The 24,039-nt window shown below is 37.6% G+C and overlaps 1 pseudogene; it reads right to left on the reverse strand.

Moving 5' to 3' along the window:
• Positions 1–20,374: 20,374 nt before the first annotated feature.
• Positions 20,375–21,061, reverse strand: LOC114206324 (large ribosomal subunit protein eL20 pseudogene; annotated as a pseudogene).
• Between the last annotated feature and the right edge of the window lie 2,978 nt (positions 21,062–24,039).

Here is a 24,039-nt window from a genome sequence, read left to right on the forward strand (position 1 = left end):
AGATGGACTACAAATGGGCACAAGGGCAGTTTATGGGGTAATGGAAATGCTCTAAATCTGAATTGTTGTAGTAATTGCATAACTCTTTAAATTCACTACAATCACTGAATTGTACACTTAACAAGAGATGAGTTTTATGTACATAAATTATACCCCCCATTAAAGCTGTTAAGAAATATCTTAAGAGTTTTCTGGTGGGAAAGAGAATGAAATCATTCCATAGTTTTCAAATAGAATGAAATTCCAGAGACAGTAATTCTAGAGAGTTCAAATTTTAGCCAGTATAAGGAAGCACATACATTGATAATCAGAGTTATTCAATAGGAATGCCTTGGATTCCTAAAGCAGGCAGAATGGTACTGTTGGTTGGCCAAACCAAAAGACATTCCTGATACCTTCTCCTTTATGAATGTAATGTAGGGTTTGCAAAGTGACCTGCTGGATATTCTATTATTTGCAGATGAATAAATCCCAATGGATAAACCTACCTTCTAGAACAAGTAGTCCTAAAATGCTGAAAACCTTCTGCCCAGGGAAGGTGTGAAATATTCCCATTGAAGAAAGAGGATGATATAATCAGTTGGTTAAATTAAAAACAATTAATCATAGTTTTTGAAAAACACCTGCATTATATATGTTCTTTGAATTTAGTAAAAGCAACTGTCACTGTGTATATACATTTCAGAAAGTGGGAAATACTCTTTGCTTTATGCCATTTCAGCTTACACACACACACACACACACACACACACTTTTTTCCAAGGAACCTTGAAAATCAACATAGGAGACTACTTTTACTAGAAAATGAAAAGTACACAAAAGTATAAGATTTGGCCTCTGCCCTCAAGGTGTTGGAAAAACAATCTTTGTAGAGGCAGGTGAACACACCTGAAGTAATTGGCAGATATCAGACACTGTACAATTAAGCCATAAATTGTAGCATATAAATACAATTAAATTCTTTAGAAGTCAAACCAGAGATGACTTTACAAACCATCAGGATTAAAAAATGCTATCTGATGGTGAAAGCAATTGACTGAACTGTCCACTCTCAAAACACAGTTACTTTGATAAATGTTAAGTAGTCCTCTGAAGGCTTCTAACACCAACAGGCTATTGGATAATACCCATCAAGTGATTTCACTGGAAGAGAAAATAGTGCTTTAGAAAGAAGTCATTTAAAACAGGCTCCCCAAGATCATTTCTGGATGCACAAATTCCACAGTGGATTATTTCTTAAAATTTACTCATTATTAGTGTCCATACCTGAGATATTAAGGTGAAAGACTTGAGAGATCAATGCCATTTAAGTACTACTATAATGACAGTATTACAATTGGATTTTTTTTCTTTACATTTTTCTATCTGCAGTCTTGCCTCCTGTTACTCTGGCATTTTTCAGAAAGGCATAATCACAAAGACCTGTGTTATTTCAATACTGTATGGAAAAGCTCCAAGCTAAGGAATTTTTAAAGTACTGTAAGCAGGATTAAAGCCTTTTAACATATACATGGGTATAGTTAAATGATCTACTCTAAATATTTTCTCATTTGAAGCTGATTTTAGTAATCAATAAATGTAATTTAAACTGCTTTTCTAGGAGTTCTGAGTCACTCATTCTCTCCTCCTCCCTGTACCTATTAATGAATTTAATTTCAAGATGTCTGAAGAGATGGTAGGTACATGGACTCCAGGATATAATTTGTTCCCTTGCAAAGCTGACTCACTCTTTTGGGACTGAATCTGCAAGCTTTGTTCCTTTAATATCACATTCACACAACCCATCACTCCAACAAGTAATAAATGAGATGCTGAGCGTTCATCTACCGCAACCTTCACTGTGGCAAATTTGACATCTAAATTTGAAGACAACTTTCACCTGCTGATAGAGCTTTTGAGGTGGAAACCCCTAGAAATACAGAATAAAAACTGCTCAAGTAAAATGCTTCTCTTGGTTTCTGAATAATCATCCTCATGACAGCTAGTTGCCATGAAAATTAATAAAAATTCATTTCCATTGCCTTCTTTGTTCAACTTTTAATTAACAAACTGTCTGACCTCATTATTCCCCATACCCAAATCTAACTTTTTAGCGAAGAAATCAGCTTTTGGTGCCCTTTGCAAAGGAACACTTCCCAAGTGCCTTGAGATGCTTAAAGAACTAAAGCTAGTAACACTATCAATAGATATTTTTTATTTTTTTTTATTTTTTACTTTAGAGCATAGACTGCATGCATGCATGCATAGACTGCATGCATTTAAAATGGTGTGTTTAAAATCTGATTTTTCTGTGATTCGCTTCTTAAAGTTGTTCTATTTTTAAATTTCTCAACCTGATTTTCAACCTAACAGAGTACTGTTTTGCATTCACTTTTTATGGTGTTTCTTCAAAAGCTATTTATTGGCATTATTACTTCTAAACTGGTTTATAATTATGCTATACATTCCTTCCACAATGAACTTTCTTGCCTTCAAAATGTGTATACCAGAATTTAAATGTTGGTCACCATAGCATTTGTACATTTACTTGCCTCTACTACCGAATATCAACTCAGATAATACTTTCCAGATATTTCTAACAGAGTTAGCAAATGGCACTAATATCCTAAGATCGAAATGATCCAAGAAATGAAGGGAGTTCTTTTTTTTTTTTTATGTTAGAAACACAAATTTAACTTAATAATGATTTGGAAGTGGAGAGAAAAATGTAGCTTCTTTATTTCATCTAAAGTTCATGTTTTCCTTCATAAGCTCCTATCCACTACTTAGGAAAAAATAGCTAAATGTGTGAGTTCAAAGCAAAGTCTGATGGGATTGTTTATTCAGCCTTTTCAAAAAATGTTCAGTCTGTCAACCTTTCCTTCTTGCTATTTCTCTTAAGAATCTGGTTGTCTGGAGAGAGTGGGGTCATACACATCCTGGTGAACTTGAGAGACAGAGAACCCTTGGGTATGTGCCAGCTGGCACTTTTGGGTCTTCAGGGTAATGTCCATCTGTTAGGTGTCCTGCCAGCCTCAGTGCTGGAATTTGAGCTAGTGAATCTGTGGCCCATTCTCTTGGCTTAACCGATACTCTCCATGATGCAGTCCCAGTGGCAAAGGTACATTGACCTTCTAGGCTGAGCCTCTGAGGCAAGGCCCTATCCACTTCTCTCTGTCATGGTATATGCTCAAGTTTATTTGATGGCGCTGCACCTCAGGTTAGTACATGGAAACCTGTGCAGTGACTTCATCCAGGGTCCTCAAGGGGACTTAGGTCGGAGACCGAGGGGAAGTAAGAAGAGTTCCTTTGGCTTCAGTTATGTTCATTTACATAAAATGTGAGTGCAGATGCTCTGGTTCTTGATATTCTGGATGCCTCAGCAACCACACCCCTGGTACCTATCTGTAGTAATAATTTTGGTTCTGAAGAAAAAGATCTCTTCGGTATTTTTCAGGTACTATGTTAAATTTATAAATTAACTTAGAGAAGACCGACATCTCTTTCACATTTAATCTTCCTAATCTAGAACAGGATGCTTTTTTCTACCTTTTTCAACTATTTTAAGTCAGTCAGAAATATTTTGAAGTTTCTTCATACACAACTTTTGCATTTATTGCTAAATTTATTCCTAAACATTTTATCTTTTGAGTGGGATTACAGGGTTTTTTTCCTTCATTTTATCTTCTCTGATTGTTCTTTGTGTATATGAAAACTATTAATTTCTGTTTATTAATTTTGCACCCTATTTTACTAAATACTTACTTTTTGATTTTTCCCCATTTTAAGTATACAAAAATATCATCTGCCACTAATGTCTGGTCCTTTGTCATTTTCATATATTTCTCCTATTTTAAGATGTTGAGTAAATCTAGCCTCCAGCACAATATTAACTACTCTACATCTTTGCCTTAACCCTGACTTTACTGGGAGTAAGTCTAGAGTTTCCCCTTAGAAATAATGTTTGTTTTGGGTCTGAGATAAATACATTTTAAGTTTAGGATAGAAATATCCTATTCTATTAAGTGTTTTCTATAAAGGATACTGTTGAATTTTTTCAAAAGCCTCTTCAGCATATGTGGATATAATATGATCTCTTAGATTTACTAGTATTATGAATTATGGTAATATATTTTCTAACATTCAAATGTATGTTTTCCAAATAAAACCCCACATGATTTGTTCTTTTAATATGTTTCCAGATTATGTTTGTAGGTATTTTACTTAGCCTTTTTACTTCTATATTCCTAAGTGAGATTGGTCTGTAATTTTCTTTTTTGTGTGTAATTCCTATTAGGTTTTGATATCAGTTTTACATTGGCTTTTTAAATTTTTTTTTATTTAAATTCTTTAGTTAACATATAGTGTATTAGTTTCAGGGGTAGAATTTAGTGATTCATCAGTTGCATATAACACCCAGTGCTCATTACATCAAGTGCCCTCCTTAATGCCCATCACCCAATTACCCCATCTCCCCACCCACCTCCCCCTCCAGCAACCCTCAGTTCGTTTCCTATAGTTAAGAGTCTCTTATGGTCTGCCTCCCTCTCTGTTTTTATCTTATTTTTTTCCCTTCCCCTATGTTCACCTTTTTGTTTCTTAAATTCCACATATGAGTAAAATCATATGGTATTTGTCTTTCTCTGACTGACTTATTTTGCTTAGCATAATATACTCTAGCTCCATCCACTTCATTGCAAATGGCAGTATTTCATTCACTTTGACCGCTGAGTAGTATTCCATTGTATATACCTACCACCTCTTATTTATCCATTCACGAGTTGATGGACATTTGGGCTCTTTACATAATTTGGCTATTGTTGATAATGCTGCTATAAACTCCGAGGTGCATGTGTCCCTTCAAATATGTATTTTTGTATCCTTTGGGTAAATACCTAGTATTGCAGTTGCTGGGTCATAGGGTAGCTCTATTTTTAACTTTTTGAGGAACCTCCATACTGTTTTCCAGGGTGGTTGCACCAGTTTGCATTCCCACCAACCATGTAGAGGGTTCCCCTTTCTATGCATCCTCATCAACATCTATTGTTACCTGTGTTGCTAATTTTAGCCATTCTGACAGCTGTGAAGTGATATCTTATTGTAGTTTTGATTTGTATTTCCCTGATGATGAGTGATGGTAACCGTCTTTTCATATGTCTGTTAGCCATCTGAATGTCTTCTTTGGAAAAATGCCTATTCATGTCTTCTGCCATTTTTTAACTGGATTATTTGGTTTTGGGGTGTTGGATTTGATAAGTTCTCTATAGATTTTGTATACTAATCCTTTATCAGATACGTCATTTGCAAATATCTTCTCCCATTACATAGGCTGCCTTCTAGTTTTGTTAATTTCCTTTACTCTTCACAAGCTTTTTATCTTGAAGTCCCGATAGTTCATTTTTGCTTCTGTTTCCCTTGCCTCTGGAGATATGTCTAGTAAGAAGTTGCTATGGCCCAGGTCAAAGAGGTTGCTGCTTGTGTTCTCTAGGATTTTGATGTATTCCAATCTCACATTTAGGTCTTTCATCCATTTTGAATTTATTTTTGTGTACGGTGTAAGAAAATGGTCCAGTTTCATTCTTCTGCATATGGCTGTCCAATTTTCCCAACACTATTTGTTGAAGAGACTGTCTTTTTTCTGTTGGACATTCTTTCCTGCTTTTCTGCTTTGTCAAAGATTAGTTGACCATAGATTTGAGGGTCCATTTCTGGGTTCTCTATTCTGTTCCATTGATCGATGTGTCTGTTTTTGTGCCAGCACCATACTTCTTAAAGAGAATTTGGAGATGTTTTCTTTTATCAATGTTCTAGACAACTGAAATAGCATTAAAATGACTGTTCTTTAATGGAATTGTAGAATTTCTCTGTGGAACCATCTAGCCTTAACACTTTTAGGGGCTGGTTCTTGGACAACTTCCTCTATTTTTATGATGTACAGTTTGGAGTTCCCCTACCTTTTAAGTATTTTGATAAACTACTAATTTGCATTAAATTGAACAGATTATCATTTTAGTTTTCTTTTTTTATAATTCTCCTTTATTATTTCCTATCTTTTGTATTTGCACTTTCTCCTTTTACTGAATAAATAAGCAGATGCTCATTTTTTCAAAGCTTTAGGATTTATTAGTTTTACTAAACTCATTATTGTTTATATTCTTTCCTTCTTTATTTTGTTTTTCCTTTTAAGTAGGATTCTTATAACATGTACTTCTACTTTCACGATATATGTATACACATATACATTACATATACATTATACATATACATTATAAATTTTCCTTTGAGAATTGCTTTAGTTATATCCCATAGTTTCTGATATGTAGTATTTATATTATTTTCTTTTGTAAAAAAATTTTAAAGGATTTTATTTATTTATTTAAGAGAAAGAAAAGAGAGAGAGAGAGCACAAGCAGGGCAAGTGGCCAGCAGAGGGAGAGGAAGAAGCAGGCTCCTGCCTGAGCAGAGAGCCCAACATGGGGCTCAGTACCAGGACTCTGAGATCATGACCTGAGCCAAAGGCAGATGCTTAATCCACTGAGACACCCGAGCACCCCTATATTATTATTTTTAGCTATCCCAAACATTTGATTTTATATTTCCTCTTTGACTCAATTGTTGCTTAATCGGGAATGTATTTAATTATTAAAAGTCAAATACTATTTATATATTTTTGTTATTCTGTTAAGATAATCTATTTCTGTTATAATCTCCACATTTGTTTTAGTCTTAATTATACTGTTAAATATATTCTGTGCTTACCTCAAATTCTTTTACTAATATCAACCTAGCCATATTGTGGTTAACTAAAATTTGTCTTCTAGTAGTTTCTTCAGGAAGGGCTCATTGACAGTGCTATGCCAAGCCATACTGGAGCCTGAGGCAAAAGAAAAAAATCAGTAATAATGATCCTGCCTTTAAAATTTGGTTTTATCATGGTTGTTTTCCATTAATTTTTATTTTAATATTGCATTAAATATTCTTGATTGCAGAACTTTTTGGTATCCTCTTAAATTTCATGTCCAAGGCATCTAATATTCCTTGGGTTCCTGCATGTTCAGCCATTTATATTTGAAGAACAGTTTGGCTGGCTCATTCTTTCCTTGAGAAACTTTTAGGTAGTGCTCTATATAACCTGCTGTTATTAAAATATGATGCGGGAAAGTCTTATACCAGCTGACTTTTTTTCATTTAAGTGAAATCCCCACTCTCCCACCCTCACCCCTGGTCTTCCCAACAGTTCTTTATCTTCAAAGTTCTGTAACTTTTCTAGGATCTGTCCTGATGATGATAGTTCTGGGTCAATTTTCACCAGCACACAGTATTACTTTTGCAGATTCAAGTCTTTTTCTTTCTTGAATTGTATTTTAAAATACCTGTCTGTACCATTTTTTGATTTTCATCTTTGGGTACTTATAGAGTAGTGCTTGTTGGATCCCCCACATATATCATCTGTGTCTATTATTTTCTTATAATCTTTTTAAAATTCTTTTATTTCTATTTCACTATGTTCACTTTTCTTACTTTTATGTCCGTATCAGTATTTTCCATTGTTACTTCTTCCAATTTTGTCTCAATTTTTGTGTTTTTTCCCTCTACCTCGTTCCTTTTTTTTATTATGTTCAGTTACCCATCATTAATTTTTGATGTAGTGTTCAATGATTCATTAGTTGTGTGTTGTTTCCTAAGTTCTACTAGTTTATATTTCTTCCCTGTCTACTGTCTATCTTTTCTTTCAAATACTGCATTTCCACCTTGTGGTACTTGTTAATAGAAGTGACTGAATTATTAGAGTTTGGGGCTTTAAGATTTATGTCAAAATATTCATTCACAGTTTTCCTCTACTTCATGACAACATCTTTCTGGTGAAGACTGATCATCTACTAATATACTTTGCTATACCTTTTCTTCCTTTTTTCTTATAGTTTCTCTTCACAGACATTGTAGTAAGAAGTGTAAAGGTTCTTACAGTGGAGCCAGGATAGTATTTCAGACTAGCTGTTTTTCACTATTCAAAGGATCTCTTCTCAACTGTTTCTTTTTTTTTTTAAGATTTTATTTCTTTGACACAGAGAGAGAGAGAGAGAGCAAGCAAGCAAGAGGGGCAGAAGGGGAGGGAGAGGGATAAAGAATATAAAACAGATCCCGTACTGAGCATGGAGCTCAACTCGGGGCTCTATCCCACGACTGTGAGATCATGATCTGAGCCAAAACCAAGAGTCAGATGCTTAACCGACTGATCAACCCAGGTGACCCTTTTCTCAGCTGTTTCTAGTTTTCTTGCATGATTCTTCATATAGCCCCACTTCCCTGTGTCTCTCATCTGAACTGTATCCCAAGAATCTTTTGTCAACAACCACCTAGCCCCGTGTCTCCACCACTGCTGTCCCAGGTAAAGGATACAAATTCTGATCTAAATAGTGTCTCACTTTCAGAGATCACAGCAATTTCAGAAGGCTCATTAAGTGGAAACACCTGGAGGTGGGAACACAGCAGGGAATTAAATAAGGAATATTTGTTTGAGGACCATTTAAGAAATAATTCAACTCCCAGATCCAGGCTATGGAAAAAGCCCCCACTCAAATAAAGGACTCAAAGCTTTTTGTCTAATGAGGGTAAAGCAGAGGGTATTTAGACTAAAAACTACCAGGTACTGTTGACGGTGGATATACCATTCACAAAATAGGGAGAACACATAAAACTAAGACTCTCCCCCTTGCCTTGCCTTACTTAGATTAGAGGACCCTAGCAGCCAGGCAGTCACCCCAAGGCAGAGCCTGGAAAATTCTATGTGGTCTTACCAAACCAAGAGCAAAGACTTATACATATCATGTCACGGGTTCCTCACTGAAGACTGTCTAATCATTCTAAAACAAAATTCATGGTCAACAAGTCCACTTATGTATTCTAACGTTCCAATCAGATTTTTAGTCTCTTAGTCTACTCAGGCTGCCATAACAAAATACCAGAGACTGGCTTAAAAAACACTTGTGTAAGACCATTTTATCACACTTCTGGAGGCTAGAATTCCATGATCAAGGTGCCAAACAATTCAGTTTCTAGTAAAGGCTCTCTTCCTTGCTTTTAGACAGCACCATTTCACTGTGTGGCCACATGGCCTTTCCATGCATGCATACAGGAGAGTGAGTGAGTTGTCATGTCTCTTCTACTAAGGACACTAATCCTATTGGGTCAGAGCCCCAACCTATGACCTCATTTAACCTTACGTTTTTTTTTTTGAAGATATAATTGACTTTATTAAGCAATTCATGAACTGAGCATCATCCCATATATCAAGTAGAGAGCTATCCCCCTTAATTATTTTCTTACAGGCCCCATCTCCAAATTCTGTTATACTGGGGATTAAGGCTTTAACATGTGAATTGGGATGGAGGGACACAGTCCACAACAATCCCCCAAACACTGTCAAACCAAACAAACTATATCTATGGGATTTCAATATATTTCAATTTATGGGATTTTAATATATTTCAATATATGTATAGTGATTACCTATTACTTCTTTCTTTATTTGAATGTTTCACCTCTTGGTATGTTCAGTGAGTTTCCATAGATGTAACGAAGTGGGAAAACACTTCCTGTTTTAGAAGTAGGACATTTTTTTTTTATAAGTAGGACATTTAGATCCATTGGGAGTACCGTAGACAGGATGTGGTATTGCCCTCTGTGGACACTATTACACCTTCTTTCTGAGTTTTAAGTCTGTTGAAGTCTAAAACTGGTACAGATGGAGAACAGGAATGCTAATTAACTCCTTTTCATTAAATATAAATGTGCTTAATTATAAGGTATTGTTCAAAAACATCTATTGATTAGTATATGGAAATATGCATTTATCTACACCCTATAAAACTATCAGTTTGCTGATATACACTCTTCACCCCCTCGTATTCCTTATGCACAAGTGGATCCCCCATCACCAACAGAAGCTACTGATGTTATATTGGAATGGGTGAACACTGCAAAACCACCCAGGGTGAAGCATTCATATGCCACTCTATCGACCAAGTCATCCCTTCAAAGCACCCTCACCTCTACTTATATGGGTTCTTTGCCTCCCTCCCATCTGTCTGTAGGGCCTGGAAGGAAACTCTGATGCTTTAGCAAACCCAGCTCTGAATAGTGAGTTTATGTGAGATATGTTGTCCCTTTGTTTGTTGCTGACAAGCGTAAAGAACCACTTTCACTGCTGGTAATAATGGTTAATTTATCACATCCAGCGGAGGCTGACCTCTGGGTGTCCCAGCCCCTCCATCACCTTCACACCTGCTCAAGCTAATTGTTAGAGCCAAGTGTAAATGAAAATCAACTGGGCTAATAATGAATGGAGCCCATTACTCGCAACAGCACACTGCTTTAGGAAGGTTTATCAAGAAACATTATAACCAGTCCTCAGTCACAGTTCCCTGTTTCATAGATGAGAAAAAGCAAGCAAACAAGGGGGGATCAGCATATGAAAACAAGCAGAGTGATGGGAAACACATTTGGCTTTAGCTTCCAGAGCTCTGGAATAGCTATTCTTATACTTTACCAAAATCCACTAAAATACTCCCTGAAAAAAGATTTAAGATATTTCTCCCAATGTTGTTGTCAACTGTTTCTATAAGCAAATGAGATCATTACTGGATATGAAGACCTTAATTAATATGCTAATCTCATTCCTCCATCAAAACCATTTTTTAAGGAGGTTATCCCCATGGCTCCTCCAGTCACTGCCACCCACCTGCCTTAGAATTCCCTGCCATTCCCATCTGAAAGCACAGACCCAGCTCCCAAATTCTTAAAATAAAATAACCAGAACTCCCATTAAAGGAAAATTCCAAAAGAAAATTCAGAGAACTCTACTTGATACGAATATTTTACTGAGAGAGAAACAAACTGTTCAGGAACAGAGACTTCAAGCAAAAGGTGGTTAAGAAGTTCTCCACTCTCACTAGTTACAACTCTGTTTATAAAGGGATATAAGTACATAGTTTTCTATTGTGATTTGTTATTAGAAACTTACATTATTTTTCATGCATAAGCTTATTTGTTTATTACTTGTCATAAACTTACTTGTAGCTGATTAGCTAGGAAGCTGAAAGGTCCCATAGACATAAAGAAAGCTTAAGTTTTGTTGAAGGGTCAGAGTCAGCATTTTGGGGAAATTGGGGCAGTTTTATGTTTTGGTTATGTGACTGCAAGTGTTCAATCTAGGGATATATTCAAACAGTGGCCTCCATTTTAATCTCTTTAATATCTGAGTATCTTCAAGAGGCAGATATAAGATTATCAGGAATTAACTATACTTTGAAGATACAGCCCTAAGGGAGCACAAGAAGTCACTTCTCATTGCCAAATTGGGGTTTTAATGTATTTAGGGAATGTTTTAAAAGTGTTTTCATGTTGAAATATATTTATTCATTTTTAATGCATTTATAAGCAATTAGAGATCCCTATGTTAAGCCATAAATCAGAAGGATCGCTCATCTCCAACCCCCTCCTGCCCCCTGGAAAATTTAGTGAGAGCAGGAAATGCTAGTAACCCCATGAGTCTGAGCACACACTTCATGTGGACTTCTACCAAGTGATCCCTTAGACTGACATGTCAGACCTCCAAATCAGCAATTTCAGACCAATCTGGACCAAACATGAAATCATTCCATATTATATTTGAACCAATCATTCACAGGATTCATATAAACCCATTACAACTTGAACAAGCGGCACTGACTCCCCATGATCTTGACTTAACTGAAGATCCAGGACTGTGCAGTAACAAGACCCTATCATCTGCCTTAATCTGGGCATCTCTCTTACCCAGGTTTTGTGTTATTTCATGTAGAGATACACTAATCAGTGATCTATGTGGTATCTACCTAATAACCTTGAGTTTTGAAGGCACCATTCCACATTTATAATGCACACCACCTGCTTGCAATATGACAAGGCAAGATAGGTGAGCACATGCTACCATGAATAGAAGTATTCACTGGTTCTAAGGAACAGGGTATGAATTGTTGTTCTGGGGGTGAGAAGGGTTCCACAGTCAAAAAAGATTGAAAATATTGGGTTAAATTATATTTAGCAGGAGTCCTTTCTTCAAGGCAGAATTTCTTAGAGCTAATAAACACTATCAGTCTTCTTTAAGCTTCCATGAATATAGAATCTTTGTTAGAACAATATCTAAAACACACAAGTATTCAATAGGACAGGAGATGGAAAACAATTAACTTTATTCATACTTCTGTGGTAAGGGATAAAAACAGTGTTAGCTTAATTTAGAATCTAATATGAATGAGCTTCTGGACTTTTGATTATTCACCAATTGTTGCAATAAGCCTGTAGAGCAAATAATCCCCACTTGTAACAACAAATATTTACTTCTCACTGATAGGTCTCTGGCTAGGACAGTTTGGTTTCAAGCAGGTCAAATTCAGATGTGTTCCAGGTGTTTCTCATTCAGGAATCCAGTCTAAAAAATGCAGTGGCTACCTTAGGTGTGCTTTTCTCAAGAAGGCAAAATTGCTGGCAGACATTCCCCAAGCATTTTAAGCCTCAGTTCAGCACTGGTAAGCTATCACTTTTACTATGTTCCACTGGGCAATGCAATTTATTTTTTTAATTTTTTTTAAAGATTTATTTATTTGGAGGGGAGGGACAAAGGGAGAAAGAAAGAGAATCTCAAGCCAACTTCCTGCTGAGTGTGCAGCCCAACACGGGGCTTGATCCCACAACTCTGTGATCATACCCTGAGCTGAAATCAAGAGTCGGATGCTCAACAAACTGAGCTACTCAGGTGCCCCTGACCAAAGCAATTTATATGGCTAAGCCCAACATCAGTGAGTCAGGGAAGTATATCCCACCCACAGAGAAGCCAGGCAAGGGCAAGGAAGATGGAAACAATGGTGAGCAAAGAATATCTACCACACTGACCATAAATTCCTGTCCAAGATTTTACATGTACGGGAATTCAATCATATTTCTTTTTTCTTTAAACACTAATGTCCTAGTTAAAATTCAAACATACAAATGATTAGACTTGACAACAGGAATATGGGCTCCATATCTGTTCTTTATTCTTTTTCTTCCTTGGGACAAGTCAATATTCAGTACCTATGTAAACTAATCCAGGGGAATTAGCATATTATGGCATCTTCCAGGTGACTCCTGGCTGTAGATCCTGAATACCAACAAAAATAATCAAGATTTTTAGGTAAGAACAATGACTAGTACATGCATTTTCTAGTAGTGTAACAAATTACCAGAAACTTCACAGTGGAAAACAACACACATTTATCATCTCCCAGTTTCTGTGGGTCAGGAATCCAGGCACAGCTTAGCTGGGTCCCCTGCAAGGCTATGATCAAGGCCTGGATTCTCATCTGGAAGTTCAGCTGGGAAAGAATCCACTTCCAGGTTCACTCAGGTTGTTAGCAGAATTCATATGCTTACAGTTGTAGGATCACGGGATTTTGCTTCTTCAAAGCTAGTACAGATAGGAAGACTCTAAAGCAAGTCCGCTCACAAGTCTGCTCGCAAGACAGAGCCTTACGTAATGTAATGTCATCACAGAGGTGATATCCCATCACCATTGCCATATTTTATTGCTTAGAAATATGTCACAAATCCTGCCCACACGCAAGAAGGGATTATACAAAGGCATAAATCCCAGAAGTTAGAGACCATGGTGACCACCTTAAAGTCTGTCCCCTACAACTAGAAACCTAAAAAATACATTATCGTGTCCTACTTTATTCCAACTTTGCTCAGCTTCTCTCAGTGGAGTCACTCTCCACCATGTTCTAGAATTGCATTCGCATTTAGATGGATCCCATTCACTGGCCAATTCTATTTTACACTGTATTTTAAGATCTTCTCTGAGTAGGAAACCCCTCTACTCAGCTGGCCAGTGTTGTTTAATCATTGAGTATTCAGTGTCATCAACATCAGAATGGCCAAGCAATCATTCCAACCAGAAAAGGCCCAAGTACCAATTATTGAGCTGTCATGATTTATGTCTGTGCCTGATGTGACTAACATAAGTCAACTGTTTATGTGTGGAAATGCAACCACTGACTGACAAGAACTGCAGCATATGACTCATGCTGTGTCTACCCTGAGCCAAAACAGTCAGTCAATTCTAAAGGTATAAGCATCAATCAAATAAATGATCTGGCAGCCTAAATATTTAACAACTAGATAATGACTGAAATGTACACTTTTCAATCAGTCATGCAGAAAAAGTCTCAGTAAAAGGAAAAACTGAAATTTAGAGATTTCCTTTTCCTAAAGTCATTCATCCCCAAACATTTGTTGAGTGCCTACTGTGCTCTAGATATTCTGGTGGGAATACAGAAATGGAAGACTGAGATAAATGAGAATTATTCTTCAAACTTTCTAACATTACACTATCTAACCTGCCAAGCAATTTTCTCAGTGGTCATCAGCCATCAGCACTCAGTGACCTGCCCCTTTGCTCCTTTTCCAATTTTTTTTTTAGGTAAGAAAAACTGAATATTTAACCAAAATGTGATTTGGTATGGTAAAACCTCACTACCTATACATCTCATTGACTTAAGAGTAATTGCAATGAGACTGCTGCTTCCTACTAAATAGAAAAAAATGCATGATAAAAATGTACTATGACATCCATTATAATATCTGAATTTAAGAATACTTTGTGTTCTACAAGCACTGACAGCCAAAGGTAACTTAAAATAATGACGGCAGGTCCAATACAAATGTTCCATGTTACATTAAACAAAAATGCCACACTGACAAAGACAACCTCAGACAACTTAGCCTTTTCTTTCTCTATACTCTTTCTGGAAGCAAATTTGTACATTCCCATAATATTTATATTCTAAATCCATAGACAGCAAGTAGATGACTACCTTACTTTAATAATCATTTATCATAAGCTTGGTATTGGGGGGAAAATAAACTCTTGACAAATTCCAAGAACACCTCTATTCTTAAGTTCCCTTTATTCTCAAGGACTCCTTTATTCTAATGCAATGGCTCCTGAAAAACGTTCCTTTTCAAGGATAATTTTTCAAACACAATCAATAATCTACAATCAACATTGTAATGTCGTTAGAAGCCAAGACCTTTTCAGCTTTTGAGTTTTGAAGAGAAAGTACATGGCTGGACTCCTACAAGTCAAAGATTTTAAAGCTTTGATTTATGGGTTATTAATGAGTTGTTAATACTCTGGTGTTTATACATAATAAGAAATCAATAATTTACAATTTTTTCTTTAGTCCTAGAATTTCAGAGTTGAAATGAGTTTTAAAGCATATCTGGTCCAGAACCTAAGTGTCTTCAGCAACATCCATAACAAATGGTTCTCCAGCCCTTGCTCCAACAGTCCCAGCAATGGGGAGGTCGCTACCTAACGAGGGAGATCATTCCACCTTATCACATCACCTAAGAAATGTTTTCCTTATTTGGAGTCAGAGTTTCTTTGCCCTGTAGTTTAAATTCATGATGCTAATTATACCCCTTGGGGTCTCATGGGACAAATCTAATTCTTTTATATGACAAACCTCCAAATATTTGAAATTCCCTACCATGTCCTGAACACTCTCTTCTAAAGATGCCTGGTTCCTTGAATCATTCCTCATAGAACATAATTTTGGTTCCATCACCATCCTGGGTTCTGATCTTTAAATCAGTGGATTTCAACCATCATTCTGCAACACCATCGTACTTGTGATCAATAAGAAAAGAAAAGGTAAATTACTATAGCAACTGTACCCAGAATTAAGAATAACTTACCTTCTACTTTATTTTGTGCCATAGCCTGGAAAGAAACTAAAAATATCCAAGTGAATATTTTGCTCCTATGAATATACATGGTAGATTAGAACCATAGCCGTAAATATACCCCAGTTTGTCCACATTCTTTGAAAAGTATAGTAGCCAGAACTGAATACAAAAACCAAGAGGTGGATTAGCCAGGGCAAGGCAGAACTGTTCATTAAATAAAAATTTTCTCCTTTCCTTACTCCTACCTTCTCTTCAGGACTCAGCTGAAGTCCTGCCTTCTATATGAAATGCTTCAATTAGAAGAGATAAGTTTTGAATTCCCCAAGTGCTTCCTTTGGACGCAAGCCTAAGTTGGACTTTAAGATCCTTCACTTCCAACCATGTGTTCTTAGGCATTCCTGACCCCTACTAAACTCAATTTCATAAGGTAGAAAAGAGGGGTTTTTCTACTTCAGTAAGTAGGGCAGAACTTGGCAAAGTTAATTCACTGTCTTTCTTGTATTCTGCTCTAATCTGTGCTCAGTATATTGAACTGTTAAGCTCCAAATACAAGGTACACCCAGAATTATGAGACCAGGAAAGAAGATACTGCTTTAAGAAACTGAAATTAGTAAAAGTCAACATAGGGGCACCTGGGTGGCTCGGTCGGTTAAGCATCTACTTTCAGCTCAGGTCATGATCTTGGGATCCTGGGATCGAGCCCCAAGTCAGGTTCCCTGTATCTGCTTCTCCCTTTCCCTCTGCTGTTCCCCCTGCTTGTGTGCTCTATCTCTGTCAGACAAAAAAAAAAAAAATCTTAAACAAATAAATGTCAACATAAATTTTGTGCACTGACCACTGATATAAGTCATCCTAGAATGTAACCCATAGCCAGAGATGACTTGTAACATAAAACTAAAGTGCATCCCCAAAATGTTCTTTGCAATGCATCAGTCCAATAACTATTGTCAGATGATCTACAAACTACAACATATGATCTAGGAGAGCATATCCTAAAAGCTCTCATCACAAGAAAAACAAAATTTATAATTATGTGTAGTGATAGATGTTAACTAGGCATATTGTGATCTTTTTGCAATATATACAAATATCGAATCATTATGTTGTACACCTAAACTAATACAAAGTTACCTCAATTATATCTCAATGAAAAGAAGAAGTAAAATAATAAAAGCTTCTAGTTTACAGTAAAATTACTGTCCACAAGACTGTCCTCTATGTCTAGATAACCAGTATTGACTCCTATGACAGACATATCCTTAGACTGGAGAAGGACAATTCATCAAGTTATTGCGCAAGATGATTCAATTCTTCTTCTCAAACTTGGGACTCATCTAGCAACTTTGTAACCATAATATAATCTCCTGAGTGTACAAACATAATGGAGAGTGTGCCTGGTGTGGAAAGCTAACGCCAGTCACACTCTCCCACTGTCAATTATTACCTTATCACTCCAGTTTGAGCATCAATCTCCTGTGGGATTTGTGCATGTGAACTGATTTCTCAGCCTCATCCTCTCTAAGAAAACGAATTGAATTCTGTTCTTGAAAAGCTGAGCAACACAATCTGCACTATGAAGAATCTCACACTGGTGCTAACTCTAACATACCTTCGATCCTATAATGACAACATACATGTTGGTGCCTCCTCAAACCCATCAGAGGCAGGGACTCTGCAGCCCTTTTTTCCCACCAGACCCTCCTCTGCCCAACTTACCAGCCCTGATCCCTCTAAGGGAGGAGGAGTTGCTGCTCTGGTTAGATTCAGAGACATTTGTCAGGCCCATAAAAAGAAAGGACAGCATGACTGTCCTTAGTAGCCCAACTGATGCTCTCTTTACTTTTTTCCCCCATGACCTGAGTCCCAGCTATCGCCTTCTTCTCTTTACCTCTTTTGAGATAAGAATGTAGCTGGGACTACAGACCCAATCACCTTCCACTCTACTCCCACATGCTCAACAGACATACTGGTATCAACATTCAATTTGGTCATGAGGTAGGTAGTGGGTTTTGAATGGAATAGAATGTATCATGTGTCCTCAAGACTAAGCCATTTTTTTTCTTTCTAATGAAACTGTTTAAATTCTTTCATTCTAAATCTCTGCTGGTGGGGTAAGATATCTTTCTTCTTGCCCTACCTCCCTTAAATAATTCTGTTCATTTTTGTTTCCTGTGTACTCCAGCATTGGATATGGTCATGGGAAAGGAATGTGTTCACTAAGGCACACTTAACAAGAAAGCATATGAACTTTTTTTTTTTTGCATTCACAACAGCTAGAGCTTTAATGGGTATTTAGTAAATACTTCTCAGCGGAAGACAGTTTTCTATCTTTTTCCAAGGGGTTCAAGCTAATAGCATTTGCCAACCCACTGGATAATGAGAGGCAAGAATGAACAGGGTAAGGAATGGTTGTAGTGCCTTGACTCTCCAGCTCCCCAATATGGGCAAGGAATCAACACTGTTGTGTGGTGATAATGGGCCATTCGTGCTGAGGCAGAACATTCTGTTTGAGAAAATTAGACTAAAAAAAGAATTTTTTTCTTCATATTTTTGCCACATTTTTACCTCACCCACTTTAGCCCTAAATACATATCAAATGTTTTCATTTATGATAGTCTAATTTTCTCAAATAGAATATAATCTCCCTGAAAGCATGACTGATATTCTAGATTCTTCCTGTATCTGTTTTCTCCATAGCACCAAGTACAAAATATTTGCTAAGTGAGGCCATTTGCTTTTCACTTGATATGTCTATATTATTTACATCTTAAGTTTCTGATCTTTCCCCATGAGCCCAAATCAATAAACATACTTGGATTCTTGGTGCTAACACAAATATAAATACAAATGCAATATGGGTTCTGAAGTTGTAGGACAAGAGCTAATTACAAAATGATCACCTCAGCGACTAAAAGTATAGTTATGTCAATATTTTCTTTTCTTAAAAACAAAGTATAAATTCCTATAGAAAAAGCACAGAACCCCTAAAATTTATATGAAAATTCTAGTTGGAAAAACACTGACTACTACACAACATCACTCTGAGAAGATGAATATAGACAGTGGATGAAGAGAGGTCAAATATTGACACCTTCAAAATATAGACATTATTTGACCTCTAAGGACCATAGTGAATTTTCATTGAGTAGAAAGAGATAAGACAGCTTGGGGAGGGACAAACCAGGGCAACAAAGGAAACCCAAGTCAGACCTACTGACACCACTTCCTGAAGCTTGCTTTTTTTTTGCTTCCTAATTTTTGCCTGAGTCACTAGCCCTGCCTCCTTGTATAGCATAACATGTAGTCAGAGGGCAGGCTCTGGAGCTATACTGCCTGTAAATCCCAGGTGTGTATACCAGCTATGGCTTTGGGACACTAAATGGACTTCTTTGAGCCTCAATTCCCCACCTATAGAATGGGGATTACAACAGTTCCTTTATGTATATGAATGGCACAGTGCTGGCACATGGTTAGCACTCAGAAAAATTATCCTGGGTCTTGATTCCTTCTATCCACCGTAGTCTTGAGCCATTCTTCAGTCCTTCCTGTGAAAAGGGAAGAGGATTCCTTCTCTTGCTTAGGCTAATCCATTTCCACCCTGGACTCTACCACCCTTCCCCCACCTTGGAGACTTGCTCAACTGGTTGCCTCCTCCTTAATGCCTAACACACAAAATCAGCATCCTAATGCCCTCTTCAACCTTAAAATCTCCTCCCTCAACACTGCATCCCTCTCCAGCTACTCTCCTAATCTTCAGAGAAACCAGTAGAAAAATTGCTCTACCACTGTTCAAAGGCCAACTCATAAAAGGTGATCTCCAATCCTACCCTTCTATTCACTCCTCTACTCCTACAGTTGAGAGTCTGACACACACACACACACACACACACACCACTGAAACTGCTCTCAGAAAGGCTAACAGTGCTTCTCTGATGCCAAATCCAATGGAATGTGTCATCGAAAACAATATGCCTGCCACCAATGTTAGACTGTATTAAACCCTCCCTCTTCTTGAAATGCTCTGTTGTTCCCTAGGGTTTTGTGACACCACACTCCCTTTATTTTCTTCCTTCCTCTTTGGGGAGTCCTTCTTAGTCTCCTTTGAGGGAACTTCTCTCTGCTTATCCTTTAACCACTGATATTTTTCAGGATTTATATTTTGGCCTTCTCACCTGTCTGCCTGCATCTTCCGGAAGGTTGACAATTCCTAAGTTTACATCTCCAATCTGGTTTCTTTCTTGAACTGAGATGACCACTCCTCAGCCAAATGCGTGTGTACCTTCACCTGAACTTCCAAAAACATCTCTATTCAACACATCCAAAAACTAAACTCAAGAATTTCCTCTCCAAACCTGCTATTCCTGCTGTCTTCCCTATATCCACATCTTACAAAACAAGACTGCATTTTTACATTTGGGAATGTGGCTTTTTGAATCCCAATAACATATGTACATACATACATCAAACTTTCTGGGGGGCTTACTCGAAAGTATTTGAAGTGTTTTAACAGGGCCTAGAAAAGAAAGGTATATCTTCCCCCTCCCCTCTAGCTAAAAGCAGCTCTCACCTTTTTTTGTTTGTTTGTTTCCCCTTGGGCAGACCTGAGGACAGGGGTGCTCTGCATCTAAAAGAAGGTGTTGGGCCTCTTGGTGGTGAAGCGTAGCTTGTACTGGTGAGGTAAGACCTGGTAGGGCAGTGGGAACTTACTCTTGGAATCATCAAACTGTTAGACTGCCAGTCAGCAGCACCGACTGGCTGAAATCTCCTCCACCTTCATGATCTGGATCAAGTGGGCCTGGGCATGGTGCCAGTTGCCCATGTCTTGGTAACACCAGGTGACAGCACCTGGAGTTGTCAGGTCCAGGTACTTCTGGTATGTGTGGTGGGTACTGCTGGGGCAGGGGGGGGGGGTGTCATAGTGCAGTTAGGTGTCAAAGTTATTCACCTGCAAGGAGGATTTCTTGAACATCTGTCCACAGTAGATAATTTCCCCCGAAGACTTCTTTAGCTTATTCAGCTAAGACACAAAGTACCAGCAATGGGACTTGGCAAGAACATGATTAGGTGCAAAGATTTGCATAAAATAGAGGGGAGGACTATGGCATTTGAGGATGGGCAGGAAGGGCCCCACCACCTTGTATTCTCACAGTGTGCCCAAGGGCTTCACAGCACACTCTCTGTTCTCACCACCACCCGATAAAGGTCAGCTCTTTTTTATGAGACCTGCCTTTTTACCTCACACTTCATTCCCACTTCCTCCAAGAAGGCTTCCCTGAGGCCCTGAGAACAAGCTGAAACAGCTCTCCTCCATGCCCTCAGAGTTCCCTATTTCAACCACTGCACTGTTAAATATCTCAGTAATTTAGTATCCCTTACTACCAGTTAACTGAGCTTTCTCCTTCACCAGAATTTGAGCTCCTAAGAACTCTGCTTTAGTTATCTTAGTAATCCCTAGTGCCTGACATAAACAAATGTTCAACAATGTTGGCAGAATGAATGAATGGCAAATATTACCAATAAACATGAAGCAGGCAGAAGAGTAGAGGGCTTGAAGTAGAGGCCCTGCACTTTAGTTCTGCTTCTAACCATGCCTATCGTGTAGCTTTGAGCAAGTCCCTGCACTCCTAAGGCAAGGTGTCTGAATCTTTCAAGGAAATCAGAACAGCAATATCACCTTCCTCACAAGGCTATTGAGACATGAAGGGAGTCCATATCATTTCTTAGTATGTAATAGGTTCTATAAACACTCTTTGGTGAATCTACTGGGGGTGGATAGAAGGTAATGGAGCTGGGGAGGAAATTTATAAAGTTTTACTCGTGTGATATAAATTCAAGTTCACCCATCTCCATTTTGAAAATGAAAACACTGTCAAGACAACATGAATAATCTAAAACATGGCTGGCTAATTATATATGTATGTACACATATATATTATTAATATATACATATAATAACAGGGATTAGTGGGGCACCACTGGGAGAGGGAACCTTAGTTGAGATATGGATTGAATACTTGTGTCTCTTCAGACATTTGTGGAGCCTAATCTTTCTCAGCAAGTAGGGAGAAGGGTCAGAGACCTTGGGCACTATAATCTGTTCTCCTCCTGAAAAAGATCATGATGCTATAATAATCCAAATGGAACTAAAATAGTTAATGTCACAAAGCATCTCAGCATTCATTAGGGATTCAGGCTAAGGTAATGCACAAGCACTAATATTAACTATGGTCCTTAGCCTTTGGAGTTGGTGAGATGAACCCAGCCAGCTTCCTGCAGACCAAACATTTATGCTAAATGAAGAGAAACTTTCTGGGGGAAAAAAAAAAAGACAGCCAAATGTAAGAGACCTGTCAACTCCAGGGTCATCAGTGAAGTGATAACCAGAAAAGAGCTGAAATCAAAGGCTGTCTCTGCCTCCCCCTGCACATTCTGTTCAGTGGGAGCCCATGGTGGTCACAGCTCCTTTAACAATATTTATAATGAAGGAATAACGTTGGAGATGTCAACCTTGATTATTCATAAAGCTTCCTCCTGCTCAGATCCACCCTGAGGCTAACAGTAAAAGTACCTGATTCCCAATTCTCAAACACAAAAGCATACAGAGCTTGAAAGAGGAGCTGACTAATAAAGTTTGCATATCCCTAAGAAAAAGAGCATACAAGGAAGAAGAAAAGGAATGGCAAGATTAAACAAAAACAGTAAGCTTGGATGGGAAATGATAAAAATTTTAAAAGGCAAGAACTTAAATCTATTTTCTTTCTCTTTTTTTTTTTGTAATGTCCTTGTTCATTTACATTTCAGTATAAGCCATTTGGAGAGAACAGCTGTTTCATCTCTGGACTAGAAAGCTGAGGTGCTTTGAATGCTTACTATGGGAGAGTAATGTTGCTAAACTCTGCTCTAAACTACTAAACAAAGTCTAGTAGCTTTAAACTGAGAGGAAAGGCAGAGGCAGGCCTTCATTGCTGGTTCTATTAGACAAGGAGGTGACCAAAGCAGAGGCTTTAAGGACTCACTCAGGTAGACTATGTAGGGGGAAGAGTCCAAGACAGATCTGGAGTTTACAACCAGCTCTCCAGCACCCTAGCTCTATGACCTAGTTATTCATTTGAGCATTCTTTCTCATTTATTTAGCAGTTTCCTCATTTGCAAAGTAGGAAGAATACTACTACCTTCCTCCTAGGGTTGCTGAGAACATGAATAGGGAGAATAAAGCCCAGAGTTGGGATTATAGCAGGTACTTAATAAATGTCACTTATTTGCTATTATTATCAATCCTGACAAGATATGTCAAATAGAAATTAAACAAATAGAAATGTGCTTTTGGATTTGGTGGTTTTAATAGAGATATGGTTTGGGCTTACAGTAATGATTAATGTTGATTACCAAATATCCTCTCTCTCCTCTCCTGGGCACATGCTAGAATAGGATTATACTTCCTGGCCCTTTGTGGTTGAGTGAGGTCATGTGACTAGGTCTAGCCAATAGTTCTGAGAGGAAGTGCCGTGTATTACTTTTTTTTTAAAGATTTTTATTTATTTATTAAGAGAGAGAGAATGATAGAGAGCATGAGAGGGTGGAGGGTCAGAGGGAGAAGCAGACTCCCTGCTGAGCAGGGAGCCCGATGCAGGACTTAATCCTGGGACTCCAGGATCATGACCTGAGCCAAAGGCAGTCGCTTAACCAACTGAGCCACCCAGGCGCCCAGTGCCATGTATTACTTTTAGGCCAGAGCATTCAACTGTGCAAAACCTTCCAGAGCTCTTATCCTATGGCCATGATACTAAAAATGTTCCAAATAATAACTACTTTATCAACTTGGGCTCTAAAGTCCATAAACCTCTTGAATTTTAGCTGATTTTAAATCTTTTCTCAGTTCTGGAAATCACTGGTTAGTAAATCTTCAAATATTAGTTCTGCCCCATTAGCTCTCTTGCATGTGACCACAAAAGACCTGTATAAGGGTATTCTAGAAGCAACTGTTCATTATACTTAAAAATCAGAAAAAATCCTCAAGATTCATCAATAAGAGTATCACTAAATTGAATAATATTCATTCAGTGAAATATTACATAGTAATTAAAATATGAGATATTACATAGTAGTTAAAATACTGAACCAACCATATATAAATCAACATATACAAGCCACAAAACCTAATATTGATTAGGAAAACGGTATGCATTTCTGTAAATGCTTTCATGTAAATGTATACAAAAATGCTAAAGACATTTAGAGGCACATAAACACGTAGTTAAAAGTATAAAAGTATGCATAAGATTGGTAAAT

The sequence above is a fragment of the Eumetopias jubatus genome, unplaced genomic scaffold (assembly GCF_037043125.1).
Source record: "Eumetopias jubatus isolate StellerSeaLion01/CBP00866 unplaced genomic scaffold, mEumJub1_p1.0 scaffold_7, whole genome shotgun sequence".
NCBI classification, from domain to species: Eukaryota; Metazoa; Chordata; class Mammalia; order Carnivora; family Otariidae; genus Eumetopias; species Eumetopias jubatus.